At 43.9% G+C, this 13,298-nt stretch overlaps 3 long non-coding RNA genes and 1 pseudogene across 3 annotated transcripts; 1 reads left to right on the forward strand and 3 right to left on the reverse strand.

Moving 5' to 3' along the window:
* Window positions 1-410: 410 nt before the first annotated feature.
* LOC133393845 (uncharacterized) lies at window positions 411-1,943 on the reverse strand. The gene is made up of 3 exons (XR_009766431.1): window positions 1,142-1,943; window positions 973-1,076; window positions 411-886 (listed from the first exon to the last, which is right to left on the reverse strand). It is a non-coding gene; the product is annotated as an uncharacterized LOC133393845 (long non-coding RNA).
* Window positions 1,944-4,563: 2,620 nt separating this feature from the next.
* On the forward strand, window positions 4,564-7,803 carry LOC133393502 (uncharacterized; annotated as a pseudogene).
* Window positions 7,793-9,995, reverse strand: LOC133393508 (uncharacterized). The gene is made up of 4 exons (XR_009766215.1): window positions 8,973-9,995; window positions 8,831-8,901; window positions 8,614-8,769; window positions 7,793-8,549 (listed from the first exon to the last, which is right to left on the reverse strand). It is a non-coding gene; the product is annotated as an uncharacterized LOC133393508 (long non-coding RNA).
* A 400-nt stretch (window positions 9,996-10,395) lies between these two features.
* LOC133393506 (uncharacterized) lies at window positions 10,396-12,060 on the reverse strand. The gene is made up of 3 exons (XR_009766212.1): window positions 10,916-12,060; window positions 10,759-10,850; window positions 10,396-10,658 (listed from the first exon to the last, which is right to left on the reverse strand). It is a non-coding gene; the product is annotated as an uncharacterized LOC133393506 (long non-coding RNA).
* Window positions 12,061-13,298: the final 1,238 nt, after the last annotated feature.

A 13,298-nucleotide genomic window follows, 5' to 3' on the forward strand; every position in this document is an offset into this window, starting at 1 on the left:
TTATGAAGGTCGAATAGATAGCGCCAATTACCTTCGTAAACAGCCCTCGCCGATATTTTGTCACGAAGCGTACCAAAGAAAAGGGAGACACGTGAGGTCGCAAGAACCTTAGCGTAGGCGTAAATAATGATTTATAAACGGGCATATGATTTAAAGGATCCCTGGCGAGAGGGTACATGTCTCAAAGAAGTGCTAGAAATTAAGTGATACAAGAATGGAAAATAATGGTATTAATTTACGGTAGGATGTTTTAATGGCTGAGGGTAGAGTTTCTGGAACAAAATAGCCGTCACAATTTTTAGCATTTTAGCAAACCCAGTTTTAGCCATCGTGGCACAACATTCCCCTAGCATAGTCTGCGCACGTGAACAAATGAATGGTCCACCTCGCCGCTCTTCTCGTGATAGAAGGGCGTCGCGCAGGTTGCAGCTGTACCAGCTGAATTAAGAGAGGGAGATGTTGTGTACAGAAACGGTGCAGTGTAACCGCGACTCGATGCTGTCGTGCAACTGACAGCATCCGACGTCCGAATGGCCGTTAAGGGCTTCGGGAGCGATCGGGCTACCGAGGGTCGGCACTCGATCATAGGCCACGACCCGACACACACAACAGTCCTGTAGAATATATGTTATTTATATTAGAATATAAGTGGTTTATACAGAAGAGCCGCGTGTGTCTTAAATATCCTCAATTGTGCACCAGTCCGAAACACAAAACGATCTTTTTTCTTCTTACCGCGTCCGCGGTACCATCAGAGCTGCGCGCTGGCTTTAGTTTTTCCTCCTCTCGTTGTTCCTTTCTCCTACCGCTCCCGGGGGCTGCGCGCGTTTCGAAAGGTTCTTAGCGCAATCCAGTGCGTTGTTTTGTGGCTGAGTTGTGCTGAACGCTGTCAATAAAAATGAACCAATAATTAATGTATGTAGTACGTATTACTTTGGATAGTTTTGCGTATATGATGAGAGCAACACTTACCTTAATATTTTAAAACTGGAAAACCATTTCTTTCCATCACCCACTTTGAAGATTGTTGATGATGCCAACACGTAGGCGTTGATGAATGGCGCATGCACCTGTAACTTTGAAGTCGATAAGCATTAGTTGAATTGGTACATTGAAGCACATATGAGATCAAGAAACTTACCTCAACAAGTTAGCTAGGATAAATCATTCCACAATGGAATAAGAAGCAACACTGCGCAAAACGTAAACAAGGAAAGTAGGGGACACAAGAAATCGCGCATCACTCCCGCACATCCTTCCACAGGGAAAGTTCTGGACAGACTGAGGATGCCTAACTCCCGGATGAGTGCGATAGCATAAAAATCATGGTAGATCGAGAGAGATGGGTAGACTCGGTGTAGCGCAATCCGCTGGTAGATGCATGTGTGTGTGACCAACGAAAGACTTCAGACACCGCTCCTCGCGTTTTTCATCCATCATTTTTCATCACACGCACACACCTCTACACGCGCGGCGGTTTGCTGTCCAAAATCTAGAGAGAGAAGACAAGGCATCTCGCTTTGGCACACAGAAAAATCTCTGAAAAACTTCGGCTCTGCTACTTCCCAACGGTCAAAAGCCGAAGATTTTATATTGACCTTTCACTTTTTCTATCTGCCTCTCGCTCTAATTTGAGCGATTTTCCCCTGATGAGTGTCCCCGAGCCTCCTCGTGTGGTTGTTGTTGTTGGAAGTTGAAGCCGAAACCCCCTCGTGCGCTGCCAAAATCAGCGAAGAACGAAATCGAGTGGCTCAAGCGAAAGAACGAAAAAAATGATGAACGAGTGTGCTGTGAGAATAACACACACGCACGCACAAGGCGACACCCGAAATCTGGTGCGATACCGGCTTTTAGTGGAGCAAGTACACACATGCACACATTTGACCATACCAGCGCTCTGTTCTAGTGCAGGTAGTTTTCTGCAGTCCACGGTGATACTACACACAGCCACGCACTTGGCGATACACACTGTGTGGTGGACGTTCAGAATTCAGTGGTGCAAATAAACACATGCATACCCAGGCTGCAAATGACAGCCCGAAAGACCAATACATCTTAATTATAATACATGGTTGACGAGTTCACTTGCTTTTAATGCATATTTGTTGACTATTTGGAATGAAATATTAAAGAAAATATTGAAATTTTGATTTGCTATTAATAAACACGTTTCGTCTCAATTCGGCTCGAATTTCTTTAGATTTGGCAATCTATACAAAACAACACGCTGTGGCAAACGTTGATCGTGTTTCTTCTTCTGAAAGCTTCATCTTCTTCATGGTGGTATTTTGACCGCAACCGATTGTTTACTTTCAGATGTCATATCACACACAAATTGATAGCGAGCCATTGTTGCAGCCATATCTTGTAATTGAAGCGATTTGTGATTAAAAATAGTTTTGTCGTCGTTGTTTTCGTGGAAATCACTATGAATAAAAGTTTCTCGAAGCGTATCAAATATAATTCTTACTTGTATCGCCACCGTGATCGTTTGGAACATGAAAACCAGATAGATTACGGTGCCGGCCCTAGTGGAACTTCCAATGGTATGAGGTTTATTGCAATTATGTATTACTTCATTTATAACAATTATTTTGATACGGGTTGCAGTAGCTGAACAAGGTATGAATTTGTAGCGACCAGAGCACCATCTGGTGCGCACACCTAGAACTACCGACAGAAAATGTTTAACGGGCTAGTTAGGCAGGGACTGTACACAAAGCTAGAGCAGGACAAACAGTGGTAGCATGCTGCACCGCAGCTATAAAAACGGTGGCTTGCTCCATACACGCTCTCTCTCGTCCTAAACGTTTCAACACCGACACGCGCATATCCGTCCGGCTTACCCAACACACTTCCTCTCCAGCAACTCTCGAACGAACAACACTAATTTTCGCGTCTCTCCCGAACTCACCGTTCCGCGGCTTAAAAGAAAAAAATAAATCGAATTCTACCAAAACGTAGTTCGCAAAGCGTGTTGCGTATCTCTTTAAAAAGTTAGGGACCACTTTTGTGGCGCCCCTAAAACTGGTGACCCCGACGTGATCCGCAACCGACGCCGCGAATTCGTACGTGAGTGTGTGTGTGTACTACGCATCGCAAACTTGTACCGCGTTGAACGTGTTAAAACGTGCCACCGGCATCGGAGATAGACGCAGAGAAGACAACGTGTGTGTGTGTGCCTACGACCGGGAGTGCTACCAGCGTTAGAGGTACCGGCAACGCAGCTGGCCTCCTCCCCTCTTTCCCTGTAAAGTGTGCAACGAGCGCCCTTTCATCAATCACAGGACGTTGAGTGAGGGCCGACGAAAAAACAGCAACGCCGTGTTAGTGCGCCCGTAGCTACACGGAGCGTTCCTGCATTCAGCGAAACAAAAGAACCACCCGCACACACGCGCGCCGCCTCGAACCGCGACAAGCGCACACACACCATCATCGGCGCAGCAGAAAAAATTCCATCCTTCTTTCGACGGCTGACGCAATCGACGCAATTCTTGGAAGCGGATCGACGACAATCTCCGCTGGTGGTCTCCTCGACGCCGATCACCGCCTCGCAAGCTGTTTCTACACCTCGTGCTACTGGGAATTTTCCGTTTGTGTGTGCTTCCATCTACGGGTGCGATCAAGAAGGAAGACACCAACGTCGAGTTGCGCACGCAAAGTTCCCAGCCGTAGCAGTAGTGACACATCGCCGCCATCACGATTATTTCGCTCGAAGGCGAACCCGCTTGGATCCAGCCGACAAGAAAAACGACGCCGCCATTTGGTCTGCACCATTTCATCGCAAGTGAGAAGACGCCATTTGCTGCTCGCGAAAAAGGACGACGCACACCATCATGCGAACCGACGCACTTCATCGTTCTCATCTCTACCCGTGTATGAACGGGGAGACAACCAGGAGTGTTCGCGTCATCATCACCGCTTAACACCATAGACGAGAGAGCCGCTGCCGCCATCATCGTGTTCGCGTGGATCTACCCGACCGGGAGGGCCGCTGACAGCAGGCCCCGCGAAGACGCCACTACGCACGCCGTCACCACGACATCGATCATACGTCATCATCGTCGTGCTATTAAGGTAAGATCCACCCTTTTACGACTAACTGCGAACATTCTGCAGCGATAAAAAATGATGTGCTACCCCTACGTCAACGGGAAAACCGCCGCCGACCGCCGACCATGCGGTACCTCGCAACCGACCGATAACCGACCTCGCATCCGGACCGCCGAAGACGACTACCTTCCAGTCCGCGCCAGGCACCCAAGCTTTCTATTAGCTTTCGAACAACCTACCGACCACTACCTATTCGGTCAGGAGGCGTTAACTGTCGGTCTCTTTGCTCGTGCCACCATGGACCGCAACGAGGCAGTACGCAATCGACTTCCTCACCACGAACCATCGAAAACTCGCGACGATTAGTATCAACGGAAAATGATCGCCTTGCCACGTTCCTTCGTCGCTACCGATGCCGACACCTAAGCGATTAATCGAATCGATACCGAATCTGCCGCACCGCGGCCCGACCGAAAACGCTACACGCTACGTATGCCGACCTCGAAGCATAATCCCCACATCGACCGCTACTCGAACCCTAAAGCGAGATCCTTCGCCCAACCGATGACACTACGATTCGTTTGGCAGGACCGTAAGGGGGAACAGGATTCGTCTGCTTTCCTGCTCATCCACTTGCCCAGACATCATCGGGTACTTTTTCGCTCAGCCAGGGTAACCGCTACCGACCAGCACCAATCTGCTTACCTGCTGACCCGAACGATATCAAACCGAAACGTATCGACACTTGTTTCAACGTTCCTACAGGACACCGTCTGGCACTTTGACCGATTGGAACAGTTGCTCGCCCATAGCAACATATCATTCGACCGTCGCCGCAACAAACGTATCACGCTTCATACCAAGCACTTACACAAATTTTCGAAGTCGTTTCAGATCTTTGTAACGGACAGCTACGCTAATCTCCGTCAACCGCCTGAAACCAACCCAAGCAACGAACAACCACGACCATATCGGCCTCGTGATACCGTCACTCGATCGCCCGCCGATGACCGGACGCGCACATAACTCCGATGTCCCAACTGCCATCGCCCGAACAACAGTTGACGAGCCGGCAAAACACGACTTCGATGTCTCCGCCGTCGACACCGACCTAAACGCTGAAAGCCCGAAAGTGCACTTAATCGATTTCGCATGCACCGTCGCTACCTGCAGCAGCATCGACCGCCAGCTGCACCAACCGCCAGCTCGCCCCACCACCACCTATCCTACGACATTAAATCGATCGTATCGACCGGTGTTACCAGGGCTCAACGGAAACTCGCTTTCCTCTACGATACCAGTAACACCGCTCTAGGAGGGGAATCCTGTAGCGACCAGAGCACCATCTGGTGCGCACACCTAGAACTACCGACAGAAAATGTTTAACGGGCTAGTTAGGCAGGGACTGCACACAAAGCTAGAGCAGGACAAACAGTGGTAGCATGCTGCACCGCAGCTATAAAAACGGTGGCTTGCTCCATACACGCTCTCTCTCGTCCTAAACGTTTCAACACCGACACGCGCATATCCGTCCGGCTTACCCAACACACTTCTTCTCCAGCAACTCTCGAACGAACAACACTAATTTTCGCGTCTCTCCCGAACTCACCGTTCCGCGGCTTAAAAGAAAAAAATAAATCGAATTCTACCAAAACGTAGTTCGCAAAGCGTGTTGCGTATCTCTTTAAAAAGTTAGGGACCACTTTTGTGGCGCCCCTAAAAATTCTTCACAAGGCAGTGATGCACTTGCACAGGATAATATCGTCGGTGAAACTTTCTACGAAGGGGAAGCTGCTTATCTATCAGAAGCCGATGATGATGTAATCGACTATTTAATGGAAAGTTCGGATGATGATATAGATCCAGCAGCATCAGATGACCCATTCTCTGCTGAAGATGCTTTGCGTCAATGGGCAATATCAACAAACCAAACATACGACTCGATTGCCCAAGTGATGGATATACTTCGAAAAGTGAGTTCCTGTAACCTACCTAAAGACGCTAGAACCCTACTAAAAATCAATCGAAATATTTCGGCTGATATCCTGACGGTAGAAGGTGGTCAGTACTGGTATTATGGAGTGCAGAAATGTCTCACGAACAAGCTAAAGTACATTCATGAAAATGTTTCTGTCTTACTTTTCATAAACAAACTAATTAATGTATGTTTGCAGTAATACATCTCTGAATTCGGACACCACACTCTTGCTTAATGTATCCATCGATGGTTTGCCGATATTTAAAAGCAATAATTTACAATTCTGGCCGATTTTAATAAATATTCATAACATGCCAGAAATTCCTGTTATGATTGTTTCAATTTACAGCGGAATAAAGAAACCTAGCATCGAATATTTTTTAAAGCAGTTCATCGAAGAAATAAACCTATTAACTAGCAATGGGGTACAAATCAACGGCGTGAGAGTTGATGTAGTGGTACGCGCCATAATTGCCGATTCACCAGCACGGGCGTTTATAAAAGGTAAAACAAAATTGCATTTTATACTTCTAAAGCACAAACTATTGATTTAATTCGTTTTTTACAGGTGTCGCCAACTTCAATTCATTTGATGGTTGTTTGAAATGCACTACCAAAGGTGTCAAAATGCAAGGAAGAACAACTTTCCTTGATTGTAGCGCACCAAAAAGAACCGATAGACATTTTAGAAAGCGGAAGTATGGTGGTCATCATAAACTTGACTCGCCACTACTCTTGTTAAATAATTTTGATCTTGTGAAGCAAATAATAGTTTGTGATCAACTACATTTGATAGATCTTGGTGTCACCAAACGGATATTGATCGGCTTGTTGTTTGGTAAATTTGGGTTTAAAAAAAAATTGTCGTTTACTGAAATAACGACAATATCTGGTATGCTAATGACAATCCAATTGCCAATAGAAATCCATAGAAAATTTCGATCGTTACACGATGTGAATCACTGGAAAGGCTCAGAGTTTTCATCATTTTTATACTATGCAAGTTTTTCGGTGTTGAAAAACATCATGAGTGATGAACAGCACAAACATTATATGTTGTATTTCTGTCATTATTCTCCTCGAACATCTACAAAGAACATTGGCCGCTTGCTAATAATTTAATTACTCTTTTTGTAAAAAAGTATGTTGATGTTTACGGACCACAGTTTATCTCGAGCAACGTTCACAATCTTACACACATATTCGAAGAAGTAGATGAATTTGGTCCACTGCGGACGTTATCTTCTTATTTATTCGAAAATGCTCTACAACACATAAAAAATTTGTTGCGTAACGGATGGAAGAGTTTGGAACAAGTTATTAATAGAATTGCAGAACAAGAAGCGTATTATGTCCATAAAAAAGATGATATTTCAAGTTTTCCATCTATTAAACAGAGAGGTAACATTACCACTCTCCATGTTCGCAAAGGATTTTGCTTGAAACCTGGACACCGAGATGGGTGGTTTTTAACCAAATCTGGAAATGTTTGCCAGTACATTAATGTAGTTGCACAGGAAAATGTAACAAGCCTAAAAATAATCGCCAGAAAATTAAGCAACTCTACTCATTGCTTTGATTATCCCTTTACATCTAAGATGATTAATATGCACCGTGGAAATCTCCGTAGCTTTGAGGAAACAGAAGTACAAATTGATTTACAAGATGTGAAATGTAAATTGGTAGCTGTTCCTCTCCCAAAAGACAACGAATTCGACTTTGTTCCGTTAGTTCATACGTTAATTGAATAAAACAGAAATGTACATTTTAAATTTAATCTTTATTGCAATTCTTATGGTTTTCATATCACATGATGGTATTTCCGAACACATTTAATAAATTCATTCATTTCTAACTTACATAACGACAATGAGCAACTTATACGATTTCTAGCGTCGATGATGAGAAGTTCTAACTAATCCAACTAAGTTTAGCCTTTGACCACCATGCTTGAATTTGTTTTGAAAAAAAACTTTGATTGCTTTATCAGATGGTGTAACACCTCCGTATGTTCCTATGTCTTTAAATTGCCTAATTATATTTTTGTATTCGAAAAAGCATATTTTTTCAATGGGACGACTTATGCCCGTCCACGTGATTTGAGTCACTAGCTCCTTTGTAAATATTATGTCCATAGCCGCATGCATCCTTTCTTCTGAACAATCTGATGGTAGACGAGTTTCTAAATAGTCATTGAAATTCTTTCTAAACTCAGGTTCCGACAATCTTTTTTCAAGCGTGTCCAGATCATTTTTGTTTGCTAGTGGTTCCCACTCAAAACTCGACACAGCCACAAACCCTGGACGAGGAATCAATTTGTCAGAGACAATGTTGAATTCCGAGCGCATCAATTTGATTTGTCCTTCCAAAGCTGCTATTCTCTTGTTTGATATCTCTGCTTGCTGTCTTTGCTCCTGTTGTATTAAGTCTAGTTTGTTGATAATTTCGTTCCATAAATAATCTCCTTCAGGTTGTCTATTGGTTTGTGTTGAACAGGATTTTTGCTTCGGAAGTGGGTCTGGAAACATAAAACATGAAAATTAGCATGCAGTATTGCCATCAAAAAGGAACACTCTGTTTACTTTTTTGCAAGTGTTGTCGTGAGGTGCTCGGTGTTTGGATGAAATTTTCGTTATGCTCTTCGTATGTTTGTGTTTTATCTGAGCACGAGGATAAATCTTCCAAAACATCCGGATGTAAATGATGATAGGAGTTTATTTTAACTGGCGGAGTAGAGGCTAGAAATAAACCATTCATTTGTAAATGAAGCGAATACCTCGTCTACGTATTTACCCTTACATGCTTGATTGATCGGTAACAATACAGCCTTCCCATTTTTCATTTGAACGATGAACCTCGGACGTTTTGCGCTGAAAGTATGGAAATATGTTCGCGTGAGAACGACTAAATGCAAAACACTTTTTTTCTACAATGAACTCACTTTTCCATCCTGCGTCCCTGATGGTTTATATAGCGCTATAGTTGCGTGTCTATCAGCGGGGGAGCGTTGGGCCAATCACTACTGCGGTGGGGATATGTACTGCACATTCGAAGGAACGAGTTCAAATCCATTCATCGAAGAATGAAAAGGTAAATCTATATCTCTTACACTAAATAATAACCTAACATTAGAACGATATACAACACACACCACAGCTTATCAGCGAAACGCACAACGCAATACGTGTGATTGACAGTGCGCGGCTCAACAAGACGATAGAATGACAGCAACAAAGCTTTGATTTTTTTTTTGCTGGCAATACTGTATGTTTTGACATTGACATCAAAATACATCGCATAGGAAAAACATCGCTGGTGTTGTCAATGTCGGTCTAAACTGGTGTTATATAGACGTCTTTCGGCGGACTTTCGGTGACCCGAAAGACCGCCAAAAGACGTCTTTTCAGCTGTCATTTGCAGCCTGGGTACACTTGGCGACACACGCTCTGCTGTGCGATGAGATTTGTGTTCTGTGTCCAGTGGTGCAAATATACACACACACGCACTTGGCTACACACGCAGTACGGCGCGGTTGGCTTGGCAGAAGCGCATACACACATTCACGCAGTAGGCTTTACGTTCAGTCCAGTGAGGTTGGTGCTTGTGTAGTGTTTCTGCGCTTGGTAGTCGGCGGATAAACCCCGTGAAAAATGGAGATTGGTTTTATTTAAGGTAAGTAAAAGTGATTAAAATTATCAACAAACATCCTCCCTCCTAATTAATAACATTTTTCTTCCATTTTATGTGTGTTTCACGGCGAACGGAGACAACAAAACCTGTGGCTGTGTCGTAGTGTTGGAGCAGTGGCTCGTACAGTGCCGCGAGAGAAAACCAGGAGCAACAGCGATGAGGAGCAGAAAGTGCTGTGCTGAATTTGTTATTTTTTGCTCTGTGCGACTGTAAAAAGTTTTTTTTTTAAATTATGTGTCTAATTTAGAATTAAGTGCAGTGATTATTGTGCAAGTGTTGTGTTTTCTTTGTATTCTATGTTGGTTCGATATTCAATAAATCGAATTACGTTAGCATAATGGTGTGCACTGTATCGTTTTGGAAAGAAATCCTAGCAAAAAAGGGGTGGGCGGCCACCACCCGATCACTCTCTGCTGCATCGCACCCACCCAGCCAACAATTTCCGAAGGCGCCCCGTGTAAAAAAATTTTACTTTAAGCTTTCCTTAAGTTTTTACACTAGAAGCAGCTAAAGTAAAAACTTTCAGCACGGCACAAACCGACGCACACATTCAAATGCTTGGATTGCTGGTCTTGCTTACGCATACATTTGTATTTATCCCTCCCCTTATATTTTCGGATTGCTGGTTGTAGTAGTGACGCTTTTTCTTTTTGCTTTATGCACACTTTGCATGCTGTTTATTGGTGTTACTCTTTCCACATACGTTTTGGAACACTCACACTCTGTATACGGCAGGATGCTTCACCCCTTCCAAATGCTGCGGTTGCTTTCTATTACCCTTCCTCTCGATCTTCCTTCTACCCTCTGCGCTAGGATATCCTCGACTGGTGCTGCGCGTGTTCAGCCGGCGCCTGTCTGGAAATGACGTCACGGACTGGTGCTGCGCATGTTTAGCCGTATCCTTGGCGTCCTTGATGTGCGCTCTTCTACGAAAGAGCTGTGTTGAAATTGGTTGATGAAAATTAACCAATAATTAATCCATGTTTTTTTATAACAACTAAACAATATTTTGCACATAGGATTATAGAAACGCTTACCTTGATATTTTAAAACCGGACACCGTTTTCCTTCCGTCGATCGTTTTGCGGGATGTTGGCAACCGTCGATTAACATGCGCGTGCACCTGTAACTTTTTAGACGACAAGCGTTAGTTGAATGTACCCATTGAAGCACACACAAGGATAAGAAACTTACCTCAGAAATTTACAAGGATAAATCAATCCATAATTGAAGAAGAAGGAACACGGCACAAAACGTAAACGAGCAAAATACGGGACACAAGAAATCACACATCACTCCAACACATCCTTCCACAGTGAAAGTTCTGGACAGACTGTGGATGCCTAACACCCGGATGAGCGCGATAGCAGAAAAATCAAGGGAGATCGAGAGAGATGGGTAGTTTCGGTTCAGCGGAATACGCATGCAGATGCATGCGTGTGTGTTACTCGAAGGATATCGGTTTCCCCTTCTCCAGTTTTTCGTTCATAGGCCACACGATCGGCGTTGTGCCGTCCAAAATCTAGAGAAAGAAGACATGCCCTCTCGTTTTGGCACACAGGAAAGTTTTCCAATAGCTTCGGTTTTGCTGGTTGGGCAGCACCATGAACGCAGTACCGAGCTCGCGCGTCTCTTCGCCGCTCTGGTAGATCGTGCAGTTGCTACGGTAATGACGCACCGTCACGCCTTTCCAGCATACCTCTTGAAGTGCTACTATTTCGAAACCGGGCCCAGACCTCATCGAACGCAATTCGGGTCTTCACATCCGATGAGAAGGTTTTGCAGTTTCATGTTCCGAGCTTCCAATCGTAAGTCCTTTTTCCATGCGTGGGTCTAAATCGATAGGTCCGATACGGTTCTTCTTCTTGTTGACTGTTCGTTGCTTTGGTGTTTTTTTTACGAGGGTGGCTTGCAAGGCCTCTCCTCTAACCACCAGTCTCGTCATAGGGCCTATGCTCGTTGGTTTTTAAGAGTCCTGCAGCGAGCCATGACGGAAAAAGCCAGTGCAGCCCTTCGGGAAGAGACATACGCTGGGGGGAAGCCGCTTCTAACATGGAGAACAGACGATCCCAGCTAAAGTCATGAAGGTCAATCATCTACCCCCCTCTCAATTTAGCCATGCAACCCATCCGCCCAAGGGGATGGGTTTCCCCGTATACCCAAGCTTGGATAATTGAGAGACATGTTACCGTTCTGTACGACGGGGACATATTAAGTAGGAGTAGGAGGTGGAGAGCTTATGTTAACCTTCTAGAGGCTTCGGATCCACCCCCGTATCAGCGAGGTATTGCTACAACATTGCTAACAGAACCGATACCGAGATGTTAAATCGATACACTGACCTGTTTTAACACTTTGACCGCCAGCCTGACGTCACAGTTTTTGAGTGAGCACGTAGCGCATGGCATGAGAGCGATGAGAGCGACAGTTTCTCGTGCCATTGTTATCACTCTTTTGTTTCATTGCGATAAGCGGCGTAGCACATGTCGTTCTCGTTCTCTCTTTCCTACCTCATTCGTTCTCAAGAGAATCACTGAGCGTCAGATACAAAGCTGAGTGGTGAGCAGAGCCGTCATACGAAATCATATGACGCGGCGCTTAAAGTGTTAAAAGCATGATGATACACAAATTTAACAATAGCTGATAAACATTGTTGCAGACGTTGGCGTTATCATCTACACACAATACACACGAAGCTTGGTGAACTTTTTGACATAAGAAAGGGGGGCGCTATGTACGTGACAGGATGTCTTAAAAATTATCGTAATCAAGAGCATATTATTTTGCACGAGAAAATTGTTTTATGAAGATTTTTCTCATTTGCAAATATTGCATACCCTTTATCAAACTCATTGCATATATAATTTAAAAATAAGATTTTTTTCAAAAAATTTTTTTTTATCACCGCAGATTGAAATGAATGAAAAAAAGAAAAGCATGTTTACGTACTGTTAAGCAAACAAATATTTTGTTGTGAATATAAATACGCATTATTACATAAATAAGAATAAAAAATGATCGTCAACTCGAAGGAGAATTACGGATAAAGTTTTGCGCGTTTCTTTCTGTTTTCTAAGCTACCAATAATTACCAATCTTGTAACGACGATTTGCCCGAGAAGAAGAGGACGAAAAAGCCTTTTCGTCATCTATTTATTAAATCTAAACCGCTCGTGATGTCAGCGTAAACAAGTTAAAAAATGAACGGATTTGTTCCGCTCCGCTTCGAACTGCTCAACTCCAGCAGTTGCTACAACAATGATTTTTCAGAGTTTTGAGTAAATTGGAACTGGTGTAGATAAAATTTGAAAAACACTGTGTGTTATATTGAACCGAATCTAAAAGAGGGTAACGGAATACGTCGTTATGCTGTAACGCTGACAAATGTCATACTCTCCTAAGAAACTGTATTTGATTTTCAAAGGCTTTAAAAAACTGTTAGTAATCAAATAGAGTTTCTTAAGGCTACTTGGGTTGTAAAATCATTTATTTTTAAATGTGAAAATAGCATTTATTCCTGATCCAAGTGCCACAAATCCACGAAACGACCACTAAACGGGTTCTAAAAGACTCAAGCT

This window comes from Anopheles gambiae, chromosome 3 (genome assembly GCF_943734735.2).
Source record: "Anopheles gambiae chromosome 3, idAnoGambNW_F1_1, whole genome shotgun sequence".
Taxonomy (NCBI): Eukaryota; Metazoa; Arthropoda; class Insecta; order Diptera; family Culicidae; genus Anopheles; species Anopheles gambiae.